Here is a 17,086-nt window from a genome sequence, read left to right as displayed (position 1 = left end):
ATTTTAAGAGGATTTTGTTGTTGTTGTTTTCCTTAGTCTAAGTCTCAACTGCGGGCTTAAAATACTCAGTAAACCACACTGTAAACAGACACACTGTCATCCCAGCTTTGTTGTTTCATTTATAGAGTACGAACAGAGTAGATTTAGCATAATTCTTAAGAGTCCTAGTATTTTGGAGTGGTAAATGAACATTGGCTTCACCAGCTACATTAGCCTCTAAAAATAGAGTCAGCTTATCCCTTGAAACTTAGAAGACAGGCATTGACGTATCCTCTTTAGCTAAGAAAGTCCTAGATAGCATCTTCTTTCAACAGAAGGCTATTTCGTCAACATTGAAATCTATTGTTTAGTATAGCTGCCATCATCAATCATCGAGATATCCTGGATAACTTGCTGCAGTTTCTATGTCAGCACTTGTTGCTTTACTTTAGATGTGATGTGTGATGCGATGGGATGCGAAGGATGCGATGTGATGCGTTGCGATGGGATGCGATGCTATGCTATGCTATGTTATGTTGTTATATGTTTTGTACATAGCTTATTTACTTCAACCTCATGAACCAACCTCTGCTGGTTTCTGATTTTTCTTATGCAGCTTTTCTCACCCCTTTCAGGGTACATAGAATTAAACAAAATTAGGACTTTGCTCTGGATTAATCTTTTGCTTACATAAATGTGGCTAGTTGATCTTCTATCCTGAACACTAAAACTCTCTCCATCTCAGCAATAAGGCTGTTTTGCTTTCTTATCATTTGTGTGTTCACTAGATTAGCACTTCTAATTTTCATTCAAGAACTTTTCTTTTGTATTCCAACATGGCTGTTTGGCATAAGAGGTCTATTTTTGGCCTGTCTCTACTTTTGGCACGCCTTCCTCATGAAACTTAATTGTTTCTAGCTTTTAACTTAAAGCGAGAGACACAGAGTATTTCTTTCACTTGAAAATGTAGATGCTATGCACGGTTATTAATTGGCCTAATTTTAATACTGTTGGGTATCTGGGAATGGGGAAGCCTGAGGACATGAGGAGAGATGAGGGAATCAATGGAGCTGTCAGAGCACACACAACATTTATCAATTAAGTTCACTATCTTATGTGGGTGTGGTTTGTGGTTCCTTAATAAATTACAATAGTAACATCAAAGCCCAATTGGAGATGAGATCACTGTAACAAAAATAATGTACTAGTCCATTTACATTGTTATAAAGGAATACTTGGGGCTGGGTAATTTAAAAGAAAATACATTTCTTTTGTCTCATATTTCTACAAGGTATTCAGGAAGCACAGCGTTGACATTTGCTCCTTGTGAGAGCCTGAGGAAGCTTTCAGTCATGTCAGAAGTTGAAGGGGAAGCAAGAAAATCACTTGGAGGGGGAGGGAGTAAGAAAGAAAGAAGGGAGATCCCAAATCTTTTTAACAACCAGATATCATACGAACTCAGAGTGAGAACTCACTCATCAACACCAGGAGGGCACCAAGCCATTCGTGAAGGATCCAGCCCCATGATCCAAACACCTCTCACTAAGCTCCACCTCCAACACTGGGGATCACTTTCCAGCATGTGATTTGTAGTGGACAAGCATACCAAACATATTTTAAAACAATCATGAAAAAGTTTGAAGCATGAAAACTACCAGAATGTGATACAAAGGCAGGAAGTGAGGACATGTTGTTGGAATAATGGCACTGATAGATGTTCTCAACTTGTCACAAACCCTCAATTTATAAAAATGTGGTATCTGTGACCTGCAATAAAGCAAAGAGCAATAATGAGGTACACCTATATCTAGAGATTTTCTGCCCCCACATCTGCTACAAGTTGATTCTTTATCCTTTCAAATGCCAAATGTTTTATTAAACACTTAAAATTTCACCTGGAACTGAGACTCTCCATCGTGAAAGCCCATAGTATTTTTATCTGACTTGTGATCCTAATTTTGCTCCTCTTTTATTACCCATGTTTTTGTACTTGCTTTACCTGTTTCCTTAAAAAAAAAAAAAAGTTACCTTATTGCTGTTTCTTTTCTTACTTTGTTTCCATCTTGCAAAGTACATACTCTAGTGGCTTATATATTTATAAATAAGCATTTAAATCAGAATTAAATATATGCCTATAACCTTTAAGGTTCAAACTTTTTCTATATACATATTGTATTTATCATAAAGAAGAGGTAAACAGTAAATTTTTAGAATTTCTGATTAAAAATTAATAATTTTCCAGATAAAACATCTACAGATGCACACACATACAAAGGCAATTATAGAGCTAACAGCTAAAATCACACACTCAGAAAACATATTTTCTATTCACACTATAGTGACTAAATTTAAAACTATTGCCTGGGTTAATGGCGAAAAATTCTGAGAAAGAAATAGGGAACCACAGACTTTTTCCTGAACCTATCACATTATATCGCTTTGGCAAATTTTCCTTATCTCACTGTTTCTTAATTTTCTCACCTGTAAAATGGAATAATTTTTTGCTATTAGCCTATAAAGTCCTTATAATAACACACTTTGCTAAATGCAGATATGTTTTGTTATTAGCTTTATATGGGGATTTCTTAATACCAAAAATTTCCAGAGGGGGACTATGGCAGTCTTTATCAACTAAATACTAGGACAGTAAGAAGTCATGATTATTATTTTTTAGCTTTAAAACTCAGAATGATATGATGGTTAGTTAAGAGTAAGAAAAGTGCAATTTTTTTGGTTGGTATAAAGAAATGTTTCTTTTCTTTTCTTTCTTTCTTTTCTTTTTCTTTTCTTTTTTTTTTTCCTTTTGAGACAGTTTTGCTCTTATTACCCAGGCTGGAGTGCATTTTTTTTTTTTTTTTTTCCTTTTGAGACAGTTTTGCTCTTATTACCCAGGCTGGAGTGCAGTGGCCGGGTCTCAGCTCACTGCAACCTCCGCTTCCCAAGTTCAAGTGATTCTCCTGCCTCAGCCTCCCAAATAGCTGAGATTACAGACATGCACCTCCACACCCGGTTAATTTGGTATCTTTGGTAGAGACAGGGGTTCTCAGTGTTGGTCAGGCTGGTATCAAACTCCTAACCTCAGACGATCCATCTGCCTCGGCATCCCAAAGTAAACCACTGCATCTGGCCTGCTTTTGTTTTGAGACAGAGCCTTACTCTGTCACCGAGGATGTACAGTACAATGGCATGAATATGACTCATTGCAGCCTCAGATTACTGGGATCATGTGATCCTCCCATGCCATCCTCCCAAGTAGCTGTAGCTGGGACTACAAGCATGCACCAACATGCTTGGCTAATTTTTTTTTTTTTTTTTTCTGTAATGACAGAGTCTTATCATGTTGCCCAGGCTGTTCTTGAACCCCTGGGATCAAACGATCTTCCTGCCTCAGTCTCCTCCTAAAGTGCTGGGATTAAAGATGTGAGCCACCACATCCAGCAGAAATACTACATTTTAACCAATGTATATAAATGTGTAGTCATGAAAGATGTTTAACAATAGAACATGAAGGTTGTTTTGGTCAAGTCTAGATTACATTTGTTTTGCCTTAATTAAGCATGGGTGTTTATCAGTCTGCAAGAGCTGTTTGCTTGTGTCAGCATGGTAAGAGCTGCCTATATTTTCAAGGTTAGTTATAAAGCTTCCAGCCATTTATCTCACTGGAGCAAATCTAGAAACATTTATTTACCCACATTAAAGAGAACACTTAAAATAATAACATAGTACAGCTAGCGGAAACTCGAATCAACATTGTATCCTAAATGTAGCATTTTATATACACTCAGTTAATACCAGATTCTGAGATGTCATTGGTCCCTCTGCTCACACATTCTCTGGTGTTCGATCTAAACTCTTGGAAGTTTGCTCCTGTTGCATATTCAAATTGTTGTCTTTCCTCTATGGGCTTGCAGGTAGTTCTTAATCTATATTCTATTACTGATGCCTTTTATAATATAGTGAATTCCATGAATATGTTGCCTCCATCCTTACAAATATGCCCATAGATTTATACATATGCAGTTTTGCATGTGCTTTTGCGTGGTTCTAGATATTCTGAAGACCATTCATGTTTTAAAGTCATAAATGACAGAAAACTATTTTAAAGTGTAAATGACAATTTTTAATAGGCATAATAAATTTTCATTTTCTGTTACTTGGGAGCAGATGATAAGAATTTACTTTGAAAGTCACTTTCAATTTGATGATTTCACTTCTGCTCAGGATTTCCAAATTCCATTATGTTGCCTTGTGCATAAATCATCCAATCTAGAATTATTGGCCTTTATAAACACAAGTATTTTATTTAGGAGTGTGAGGATGAATCATTCTTTAAAAATAGCTGGTTGCTTTTTATAAGATGAGCTATTGAAGAACTGTTACTACCTGACTGGAGATGGAAGGGGAGAAACAAGAATAAAATGTAAAGTAAACTTTGTGTAAAATGCTTCGATATTTGGTATTTCCACTTCAGCATTTGCAGACTTTGCATTCATAAATTTAACTAGTCACAAGTGAGCTTTAGTGTTATGTAGTAATTTGTCATTTTACAGAGATATGAAATTAAAGAACTGGTGTGGGAGTGAAAATTATAGCAGAGCTTGAGGCTAGCAATAAGTTCAGCATTTGCTTCTCAAACAAATTCTTATTGCTAGACAGCAGTAAGATTGCTTAGCAAGATTTCAGGGCTTTTTTTTTTAATAGAGGAAAGTTATTTAATATTGTGAGATGCATATGCTTAAAGACATGAGATTTTCAGACATACCCCATGAAAATCAGTCTATTATAATATCAGCACCATCTTCTCTAAATTCAATCTGGAAGAAAAAAGCCAACTAATCAATCCAAATTAGGAAAGAGTGGTGTAGGAAGTTATGCAGAGATTCTCAACATTATCTATCAATTCTGTATTTTAAAGTATTGAGAACTAAAGCATTAGGTAAAGTAGAAACTATCTCTGTGTTTTTTTCATGTGTCTCTTATGTTGAAGGGAATACTCCTTCTTCCTGTTATGTAAAGGTGAGTTAAGAATAGAGAAATAATTTTTTGAGAGATTTTGAGTGTTATAAACCCACTTTTTCAGATCTATTTTATAATGTCCATTAAAAAGCTACAAAGGAAATAATTTTATTATGTAATCTTGTTCAAATACAAATTTCATTCCTGTTAATTATTTGAAATAATAGAAACTGCAACATTTTACTTAAAATATATATTTTTAGCAGGTGCAATCTAATTAGATAGATTTGCAAAACAATAAGAATAAAAAGCTTTTAAATATACACATACAAGAGATAAGAAAATGTTACTGAAAATCTTCAAGTGGAGCCCAAAGATAAATGACAAATATTAACATAAAAATCAGATAACAGACTGTACTGCTTCAATTAAACAAAATTAATATTTTTAAATGATTGAAATGTGAATGCAATGTAATGAAAGTCACAGCACTCAGGTTAAAATTTTCACTAGACATTTATTTTCTTATTGACTCAACAAATGCAATCAGTGGTCAATACATGCTAATTATCTGGTAGGTGATAGAGATGCAGTGAAGAAAATGATTGTGCTTAAAGTATAGTTTTGATAAAAAGAAGAAAGTCCAAATAATAAAAGAGGGTAATCAAGGCTGCAACAGAAAATGTGCATTTTGCTTTGGTAGGTCTGTGTCAGACAATCAGGCAAGAATTTCTGGAGGCTCCTTAGGAATATCCTCCTAGGAAAAGTGATAGCGGCCCTGCGTGATGGATCACGGCTGCAATCCCAGCTACTAGGGAGACTGAAGCAGGAGCATTGCTTGAATTCAGGAAGCAGAGGTTGCAGTGAGCTGAGATTGCACCATTGCACTGCAGCCTGGGCAACAAGAGCAAAACTCCATCTAAATAGATATCATGACTTAGAGAGCCTAACACTTCCAAAGTTACACAGCTAACTGGTGGCTGTAGAAGTATTTGTATTTAAGTATAACATGTAATTTTTATTCTGTAAGGATCGTTTTCTTAAATATTATGCCATTTTTGGGGCATAATTAAGCACATCAATTTAGATTATTCATTAACTGGACTGCTCCAAAACATAGAGGAAAAAGAATACTGGCTCTAGTTAACACTGCATTTCCCAGTAAAGGTCTTGGAAAGCACTTCAAGCAATGCTTCTGAGAAAGAATCATCATAATTTAGTTCCAGCTCACTTCAAATTTTGTAGTCTTCATTAGAAACACAGGCCACCTTTAAAGGCTTTCTTACCCTTATCACCATGCACTGACTGAGTTTCCATTTTATATGGTCTTTGAGAAGATGTGTCCTATTAGAAGAATAAGCATTAGCTGATTGACAGCTAAGAGCAAAAAAATGTGGTTCACTTTGTATTATCTTGCTTTCCACTTTCAGATTGCAAAATAAGCATCTAATAATTACTGGATGTTGATTGAGAAGTGGAGGGCTGACTTTCAGAAAGTTTCCTAAAAAAGGACCTGTAAAAATTTAATACTGAAATAAGATCTGTAGAAAACTTTTTGAAAAGTCCTAATAGAGAAAATTCTCATTCAAGAGATTTAAATCAAGCTCAAGGAGTACTAAAAAGAAAATATCAACATGATAACTAAACAGGAATAGTATTTAAGAGATAGTATGAAGACGCAATAGTCATAAAATTAAATATTCTCAAACCATTCATTTATCTAACGAATACATTTGAATGTTTGCTGCATGCTAGCAGTATGCTCAGTCCTGAAAATAGAGTGGAGAAAGAGATTGAGCTGAGAAGCCAGTGGAGGATTAAAAAATGGTAAATGGACAGTTGTAACAAAAAGATATAAATGCTCTCATGGAATATATTTATTGTGTTGACACAAATTATTTTGTCAGAAAAAAATCACTTAGACCTGCTAGAGTGTGCAGTCAGGCATACTATCCTGAAACAGCGATACCTAGGCTGAAACTTGAGTGTAAGTAGGATTTATACACTCGAAAGGTGGACACAGTCTTTTTAGTCTGATAGAAAAGTTTCTATGAAAAGTAAAGTGAAAAATTCAGGGAAAAAAAAGAACTGAAAGAATTTCATTGCATATGGTTAAACTATAATATTAAGGGAAGGAATAGCAAAACTGATGATAATTCATTTGGTCTATGATTTAGTTATAACATATTTTAAGCCTAAGAATTTAATTCAAATGATTATTTTTGAGCACAGCCTGTTATATTCTTATTTTTATTATTTCTGAGTATTCTTATGTGTATGGATCTATAATAAAAGCCATTATCCAAAGAGCAATGAAGAGCTCTTGGGGGTTTTATAAGGATGTATCTTAGAAAGATTTTTATTTTGAAACTCTTTGGTTGCAAGATGGACAATAAACTAGAACAGAACAAGAATGAGAAAAGGGAGCCAATATAGGGAGCTCAATAGTAAATATAAAGGGAGCCTGCTGAAATAAGATGGGTAGATGGATGACAAGGCAAGTGACTAGATTTGAGAAAATTGTAGTAAATAATAGAGACATGACACTCATTGAGTTAGGGAAGACCAAAGTTTGGTGTGCTGGTTCATTTGGGTAGCTGGAGAGATAAAAGTAGAGAATATGAATAAGAAGTAGGTTTGTGATAAACACATGCTGAGTTCAGCTTTTATAAATTGATTTGAGTAATCTGTGAATAATACAATATATATACTTCCAATAACAATTGGTAGGACATAGAAAATACAAAAAAATTTGAATTTAAAAATAACTGTCCATGAAAAAATTCTATTCTACTATACAACACTTTAGTTAAAGATGATGTTGGACTGTTATATCTGATTATTTTGGTAAATATTTTATAATGTGGACAGTTTTTCTTTTTATATATACCCACAGGTCAGTTTCCTACTTCACTGTTAAGAAAACCAAACAAAAGTTCAGTAAATTCTGTGAAATCACCTTTTTCAAAATCCAGAACAGTATTTACCAGACATATTCAGCTATGTCTGAATTCCAACTTTAGACAAACTGGGACACAGCCTATATTAACAAATGGAATGAAATCAACACCTGGAACTATAATCCAGTGTGACTAGTTTGAGATGTCAGATAAACAAACTCTGTATTGTTGGCTTCTCAAAAGTTTCAAATTGTCTACTTCATGCAGAGCTATTTCTTTCAGCTTTCTTTAATTGGTGGTCCTCAGTTTCACTGAAGTGTTATGGTGACCAGCAATCTGAATCAAACCTAATTTGATGCTAATTTCTTTCTCACAACTTTCTTTACCTCTTAGTAGTATTCCACAGTCACTCTGTCATACCTGAAATCCCCCGGTTATTTCCCCATTATTTCTGTGGTATTTCTGCTTTTGTTTCCCTGTAAATTCACTGACTGCTCCTCAGGTTCCTTTAATTTGTCTCTTCTTCTGATTCATCTATAAATATTACAGTGCTCCTGGGAGCTTCATTTTTGCTTCTTGCCTAGGTGATCTTATCCAGTTGAATAGCCTTAACTAGGTTTTACCTGATGATAATATGCAAATCTTTTTCTATCCCTGATATTTATAAGCATATTTAAAAGTCATTTCTAACTTTCAAATGTAATATGGCCAACACAGAAATTTTTATCTTTCCTCCTTTAGTAAAAGGTATCATCTCCTTTTCAGTTTCTTAGGTAAAAATTCTATGTCATATTTGATGCTTTACTGCTATAGCAAAATAAATGTATATTCTAACTTATGTTTTGCTTCAGTATGTGAAGTTTTAATGTTTTATTTGCTTAACAAAATTACTCGAAAAGAACTTGACTTATATACGTATCATATAATTAAATAGTAATAGCTTCAATAGTTCAGAAAACTCCTACTTTTTCTTGTCAATACTTTGACAGATGACACATCAGAAAATCTCCAGTCATAGAAAAAAAGATGCTGCAAATAACAGCAGTTTCTACTCAGCTAATTGACAATCAGGGACATAAACACATCACAGTGATATTATAATATCACTCAAAGGAACACACTGCGTTAGGAAATGTGCAATGTTTATTAGTTGAAAATGAGAATGTATTTTCGAATTACAACTTTGAACAGTTGGTAACCTCTTATAAATAAAAACACTAGCTACAAAAATAATTCTCTAATTGAAAGGCTAATAGGAATTAATAATGAAATAAAGTATTTCCTTGGAGTATTTGCAGTGTTTCTGTTTAAACAGCTTAGCACAATTCTATGCATTGTATTCAAAATCATCTTAAAATTGCAGCAAAATTTCATTATATAGTTTTTGTAGTCATTTCATTCAACTATAGTAACCCAATTTCCAAGCCCTCTAGAAATCCCAGGGGTGTCATGACTTCCACTCTTATTGTTTTTCCTTTTAACGAATATGATAGACATTCAAAAATAAATTGCATTTTCTTAAACAAAAATTATCTGAGGAGACTATGAATATTAATGAAGGGCTCACCCTGGAGTCTCATTATGTGATATAGGAAATGTAATAAGAATAACAATAAGTGTTTATATCTTACTTGTCTAAAGAGTGTAGGAAAATTTTAATCTTTTTCAAAGTAAAATAATTTTTCTCCTGAAATTTTGTAGCTGATTGTACCATTAAAAAGGGAAAAGAACTAATCAACTTTGAACACCTGCTCTATGGCTCATATTGTGCTGTATGCATATTGCTTTGTTCGTGGTAAAATACTCAAAAGTCCAAAGTAAAATGAGAAAAACAGTATGTAAATTAGAGGTTTTTTTAAGTTAAATAAATTGAATTTTATAAGATTCTGTTTCTATTCTATGTTTTAATCCTCTCTTGGTGTCCAAATGCTTTTATTTTATTATATGATAGTACAGGTAGCTATGAAGTTTGCTTTTGTTTACTTGGAAAAAGTTACTTGGAACTTTATGAGTTCCTGGAGGTTTTTCAAAGTTTCATGGTTTCCTATAATGTAAAATTATGGGAACTATGATTGACACTCAAAAGTTCCCTGTATTTTATATGGAATAATAAAATATTTGTTTTCCAGTATTATAGATGATAAATTATAGCACAAAGAAATAATGAGCTTTTCCAGGTCATTCAACTAATAATAAAGAGGTGATGGCAAATTCAAAGAGAAAATAAATTGATATCATTTGGAGTTTGACAAATTAGTCTATTAACTACCATTGATTGAACTATTTGGGAGTATTTTTTCCTCTCTTAGAAAAATAAAATTATCTTTAAAGGTGATATACATGATAATTTATTTTATCTTATTTCTTGGAGTCAGTTTATCATACTGAAATGCTACATCTCACTTGCTATTTATCTCTTTCAAAGCTGTGGTTTAACGACTAGAAAGTAATATAATCATAAAATAATGAAAGGTGAAAATAGAAGTTGGGGAGATCTTGTTTTAAGGGGTGCATATTGTCCTTTTTCAAGAGAAAGACCAGAGGTTGTTTTTAAAAACTAAAAATATATCATTAAAATAAGAATTATGTTACAAAATGAGGAAGGATGCATACAAGGTAATTAGCTAAATTAAAGCTAACTGTAAGAGCCAAAGTGATCATCAAAGCAGAGGAAAAATAGGTAATCAGTGAAAATTCAAGCAGTAGATAATTCTAGTGAATAAGATAGTCAGTGATTGATAGGCGGGTTTTTGATGTTGTTGTTGTTGTTGTTGGAGAAGCTGTTTTTCTGTTAAAAAAAAAAAAAAAAAACCAGTATTGAGAGGCCAAACTGAAAGTCCGTTGCAAGGGATAGAAATAGAAGTCATTAATATAGTAGAAACAGTTACTATTTAACTCCAATCTAGGGAGAGGGCTGTTCTGGGTTTGGGGCAAAGCTGAATACACTGCATATGATAAAGAGGGACACATGCAAGAGAGGAAGAAATGTCCCTTTCTTAGTTCCTATTTTAGTGTAGTTGTCCTCAACTGATTTTCACATTAGGGTTAGCAGGATTCTTCTCTTTTGCCTTTTCTCTTGCTAATTTCTTCTTTATTTTTCAAAATCCTTGTATCTAGAAAACCACTCATTTCTATGTAATTAAAATATCTGGGTTTAGAAGGCAGATTTGAGCCACCAGAATCTCTTTCCTTTGGTGATTCTATGTTCATCTATTGTTATGAACCTTGAGAATGTTGGAGACCCAGTAAACTAAAGTAACCCTTTAAAAACCAAGATGTTTCAGAGTACAATGTGGACAGATTCAACCATATGGGATGTAGGTTACACTGATTATGTTGTGATTACATTCTTGTACTGAAAACTTAAGGTAAATAAGATTCAACAAAAAACATTTTAAAAATTGCTTAAGAAACAGAAGGAAATTGGGTAATATGAATAGTGAAATGAGGAAGGAAATTACCTAGGTGATGCTATGTTAAACATAAATTCATCGTGAGGTCCTAAAGATTTAAATTAAAATAATGGTATGCATAACTAGCATTACTTAATAAAGAGTTCATCAATTTAGGTTGTACACAAAAAACTGAAAGTACAGTGAAGAGTGGAAGATAACAATGTTTATGAATAAAGTTATTTGGCAACAGAGCTGAAAATTTAGATTGAAGAAGGAAAATTTATGGATGGAATAAGAAATAACAGACAGTGAATGATGATACTTGTGTTTCTTCAACATTAAAGTGCATAAAAACCCTTTAGGGATCTTGCTAAAATGAAGATTCTGGCTCAATAAGTTTGGGTAAGACCTGAGATTCTGTACTTCCAACGAGTTCCCTGATGATGTCATTGCTGCCGGTCCATACTTGCATCTTGAGTAGCAAGTCTGCAGTTTAGGCCACCTAACTAAGAAATAACCTGAAGTGAGTATACAGGTCATCAAGTGAGTATACAGGTCATCAATCTGTCAAAAAAAGGTATTTGTTTGATATTTTGATTCTTTAATAATATTAGTGGCCCACTTTCTCTTAGGTTGTTTTCAGATATTAGGGACAAATTTTGTGAAGCCAGCTCTGTATAAAACAAATTTTATAATGATCGGTTTGGAGTTTATAATAGCAAATTATATTTCAAGGATTACTTTTATCATATTTCCATGAAACATGGGGCCTAATTAGTCTCCGAGTCAAAATGCTGGTTAGAAGGATGGTACAATTTGGGGTGTGTACTGGGTAGAGCACATTTTCCAGTTTGAGCAGAAACTTCATTTATTGTAGCAAGCAGAACAACTGGATGGAAGATTGGGCTTAATTTCCATATGTTACAGCGGCTCTTCTAGGAAAGATCATAACTTTGTTTCAAAAAAATTGCACAAGCAGTGAAAGGCTGAACTTATTCTAAGAGCTATACATATCTGACCTTTACAATGTTACCTAGCTCTACTCATGTATAGTTATGCCCAAACAGAGAATAAGGGTTGGGGTTGTAAGAGTCTGAAAAACAAATGGGAAACCCAAAGAACTCTTTTTATTAAATGTGTGTACAACAACCACTGTGCAAAGTGTGAGTGGCATTAGTACAAGTGTGAACAGTGGAATCAAGATGGCAGTATGTTCAGCATGACAGTGGTCAATGAATTTCCTATAGAAGCAGTTAATACTGGCTATGGTTACAGTTAAATTTTTGACTCCCTCAACATTGGGCATCCTGCTTGTACTATGAAACTCACTTCCTTAAAACCCTGGCATCTACAGATTTGTCACAAATTACAGAAGCAGCAGCATCAACTCACTGGTGCCTTCAAGGGACCTTGACATGATGTCGTCTACTTTTAGGATGAGTAGCAATTAGAAAGTTATTTACACCTTTAGCAGGAGCAATAGAATATTAAAATAGAAGTCTCATTTTAGAAGACATTATTGGAGATCAATTCCTCTAGATTGACAGATCTATTAAGGAGAAATTTCAAGGAGCTGCTTTTCTTACAAAGTGGGTGAGATAGAGCCATAAAAGAACTGCTCTGCAGGTGACATTCATATCTCCAGAATAGCAGCATTAGAAAACACACATAAGAATTTCTTAAGCCCAAACAAAAAAGTACTTTATACTTTCATCATTAAGAACGTCCTTTGAGACCTAACATTTCTAAATGAGAAGGGAGTAGAAAATTTTAGAAAGAATCTGCCAAAGTGTTGTATTTCAAAATCAAGATAATAAAAATAGCTTTTTTTTTTTTTTTTAAATGGTTCTGGAGACTGAAGAATGATTGAACTTAATGAAATATATTTGGACATCCTGGAGAAAACTATAGTGAGAATGACATAATAGCAGTGCCTGGGTTTTCTGCCTATGAAATATTAACAAAAATAAATGAAGACCTTTTCTCAGATGCCAACATCACTACTGAGGAATTATTGAACTGGATACTGAAAATAAAAAATAATCAGTCTACTGGGAAGACATTTTATAGCAGTGGAGTCAACAGACAATAGAAAAATTTACTAAACAAAGCTTCTTTTGCTTCTTTTAACAATTTTCGTAACTATAGAATATAAATATAAGATGGCATATAAGCTAAGAGACATTTTTGAGGACCAATTGAAAATTTTATAGAACCATATACCTATTTTCTTTCTGTAGTTACAAATAATATTCAGACTTAGTACAGAGTTTAAACACATTTTTTATGACTTAGTTTCACTTTCCTTCATTATGCTGTAAAAAAAATACAGTTTGCTTCTGAAGGTCAGGGCTACAGCAGGGAATAAAGATAAAATGTAAGAATCTCTTATGGTTAAACTTTTCTGTGATTCCAATATTATGCCATCTGAGTCACAGATAACAATTAATTGCTAATAAAATGGTTTATATTGTCCAAGTTTCCCACCAACTTTAAAAAGGAGATGTCAACTTGCTCCTGATGCTTTTGCTTTTATTTTTATATTTTATTTTTTGCTGTCACCAAAGCCAAACAGTTGCTTTTAAATTAGAATAAGAAAGTTTAACAGTGGATATGGCCCTGCTATTTATTTCATGCTTTGTTCCAGGATGTATATAGTTTTCAATAATATGTCTCTCTTTCATCTTAGCTAGGATAGAAAGATGAACTGTCAGGGATTGGAGCAGCTGAATAAAGCAACAAATCAGAAATGAAAGAGTTAAACATTTAATTACTTACTATGATGGTATAAGCAAGAGTCTTAAATTGGTGGAAATACCAACTCACCCCTTCTTCATTTCCCCACATGGAGCAGCACACTTAGCTAGAGTCAGGTAGATCAGTGAAGTCATGGGGGTGGTCTCACTATTGAGGAAGCTCAGAACAAAAGGCTTAAGCAGTTAGTTATATAGACTTTGAGGTCAAAAGGAGGCCACAGGGAGTTAGGAGAGGACATGTATTAGATACAGAGTCACAGTGGGGCAAATAGTCTTCAAGATGTCTCATTTCTCCGTAAAGTAGTCTCAGCAGGGGCGCATGAAGCAGGCATGTGCCCAAGGTTACAGATAGAAAGATATAGGAATGAATATGCCAAGGTTAGGAATGTAAATATGGGCAAAGCATGACCAGTCAGGAAGGCTCGAGTCCCTGACCACAACCCCCCCCACCAATAGACTTTAATTCAATAATTGTATACAATGTTTGGGGTAGAAAGGAAAGTTATTCTCCAACGAGCTGGCCAGGAAGAGACTGTAATTGCCTATTGTCAGGCCTGAAAAAACCATGCATGGTTTTTTAACCAGAGTATGAACTTCCGGGGATGGATCTTTGTAGACTGGTAAGGGCCTTGGAGGACAAAAGCAATAAACGGCATCACATGAGATTTTATTAGCCTGATTCTGTTAGACTATCTATAACCAAATGTATTAATTAAAAATAATACTTAACAGGGTTTGTATTAGTCCATGCTCACACTGCTATAAAGATACTACCAGAGACTGGCTAATTTATAAAGAAAAGATGTTTAATTGACTCATAGTTCAGCATGACTGGAGGCCTCAGGAAACTTACAATCATGGCAGAGGGCAAGGGGGAGCAAGGCACGTCCACATGGTGGTAGAAGAAAGCGACAGTGAAAGAGGAAGTGCCAAACACTTTTAAAATCATCAGCTCTTGTGAGAGCTCACTCACTATCAGTGGAACAACATGGGGGAAACCACCTCAACGATCCCATCACCTCCTACCAGTTCCTTCCCTCAACATGTGGGGATTGCAGATTGAGATGAGATTTGGGTAGGGACAGAGAGCCAAACCATATCAGGGTTCAATGTCAAAATTAATATCAGGTCTCATTCTGGGACTTACAGGACAGAGAAAGGGTAATCTGGAAAAAGGCCTGACCTGTCTCCTGCTTCCTGACCTGCGTCGCCGTCCTATGCCTGAATGAGTTTGGGAATTTCATAATTTTGAAACTTTCTCTCTTGGTATCAGAGATGGACAATAAGGCTGGTCATTCTAGGAATTTTCTGACCATTAACATTCAGAATTGCTTTTTTAAATTTCATGTGTGATTATATCTTTTCTTCTTTCATATTGCTGAATAGAGAGTGAATTCTCATGTAACCTCTATTTCTATACACATTTAACCAATGTAATATATTCTAAATATAATTATGTAAATTATTTTACCTATTTTTAATAATATCCCAATATGTTCTAAATTTTGACACATCATTTCAACTAATAACTGCAAATAATCAGAAGTAACAAAACATTGAAACACATATAGAAAGTGCATATTTCCTAAGATCAATTTTTTTTTCTCTATTTCAGTCATTTTATGTATTTTTCATGATACACTTATGGGAGGGATCCTTTCTGTTTGATATTATTGTTTTGGTATAAACAGTAACTCAGTCTTTCAAAGCTTGTCAACTATCCAAGGTAGATGAAAGCCAGGAGCTGAAAGAAACGAAATGGACATGAATAGATTTCACTCACTGCCTGCCTCTAGAAGAATGAAGAAACCAACTTTGTCCTGACAGTGATAATGTCACACAGATTAGATAACAAAAGAGGATACAGTAGGTTTAAAATAGAGGGAGGATGTAAGATAAAAATTAATGATATTGTTTAAGTAATAAAATGTCAGAACACCACTGAGAAACTTAATGAGAGGAAATTTAAAAATGCATATTAGGCTGTGTCAAATTTAAACAAATTTAATATATATTATACATCTCTTAATTTTTTCAATAATTTTCTAAACCAACATTATATAAGATTATAAAGCTGATAGATAGAAAAGCCCATAAAAAATCTAGAAAAATCAGAGAAAATTAAACAACTTGTTTTATTAGTTTGAGTGTTCTCTGAAAAACTGAAGACATAACCTGAAACTTAATTGACCATAAATTGTAAAAACAACATGTAAAGATATTAAAAAGACCAATTTTATACAATCTATATTTGTGCTTTATATTTCTTTTTCTAAGAAGACCCACATTAGAATATAAGCTATACTTTAATTTTTTTTTCTGGTAGTTAGTTTTTAACTATGTGTAGATATGCTGTAATATCTATCTATGAAAGAATTCTTCCTTTGACAATTGTAGCAATTGGTCATTTTCCTTTAGCAAAACTTGTGCAATACAGCTTTGACATTTGAGTCCTACTTAAGCCTGCTAATTTAATAAAAGAAAAAAAAATCCAATCAATGCATTCTTTATATTCCAAAAGCACTTTGAAATTGGACAAATGTTTAAGCCCTTAAAGTATATAGAAGTAAATTTGATATAATCGTCTGTCCAGTTTTACTACATTTTCTATTCTTAACATTGGAGACTCACCATTGTCAAGTAGAAAACATTATGAATACTATATTATTATTATTATTTTGTTACTTTCCATCAAGGTAACAATTGCCAGATGATTGGAAATGTATTTCTATTTTCAAATCAATATAAAACATTATTGGAGAAATGAAGTTATCGTGGCTAGTATTTTGATTTTTAACACATATGTGTAACATTATATAATGTTATAAAATGTTATGTATTTATTTATTTTTATAGTTTAAAAAGATGACAATATAAAAAGCCCTCAACTAAGCATATAGCTTACATTGGAACTTAACGGATTGTTCCTGGAAGGTGTATGATCATAGGTTATTAAGGGTAGAATCTGTTTTGGTGTTCGTATTTTCAAAAGCAAAGATAAATCAGAGATTTCTGACAGAACATTTTTAAAGTCAGAATTATTCCCCCAAAATCCTGAGTTCTGAAGTAATTCCACATATGCATTGAGTTTCTAGAGAAT

Source organism: Cebus imitator, unplaced genomic scaffold (genome assembly GCF_001604975.1).
Source record: "Cebus imitator isolate Cc_AM_T3 unplaced genomic scaffold, Cebus_imitator-1.0 Scaffold308, whole genome shotgun sequence".
Taxonomy (NCBI): domain Eukaryota; kingdom Metazoa; phylum Chordata; class Mammalia; order Primates; family Cebidae; genus Cebus; species Cebus imitator.
Note: the sequence above shows the minus strand (reverse complement) of the source record.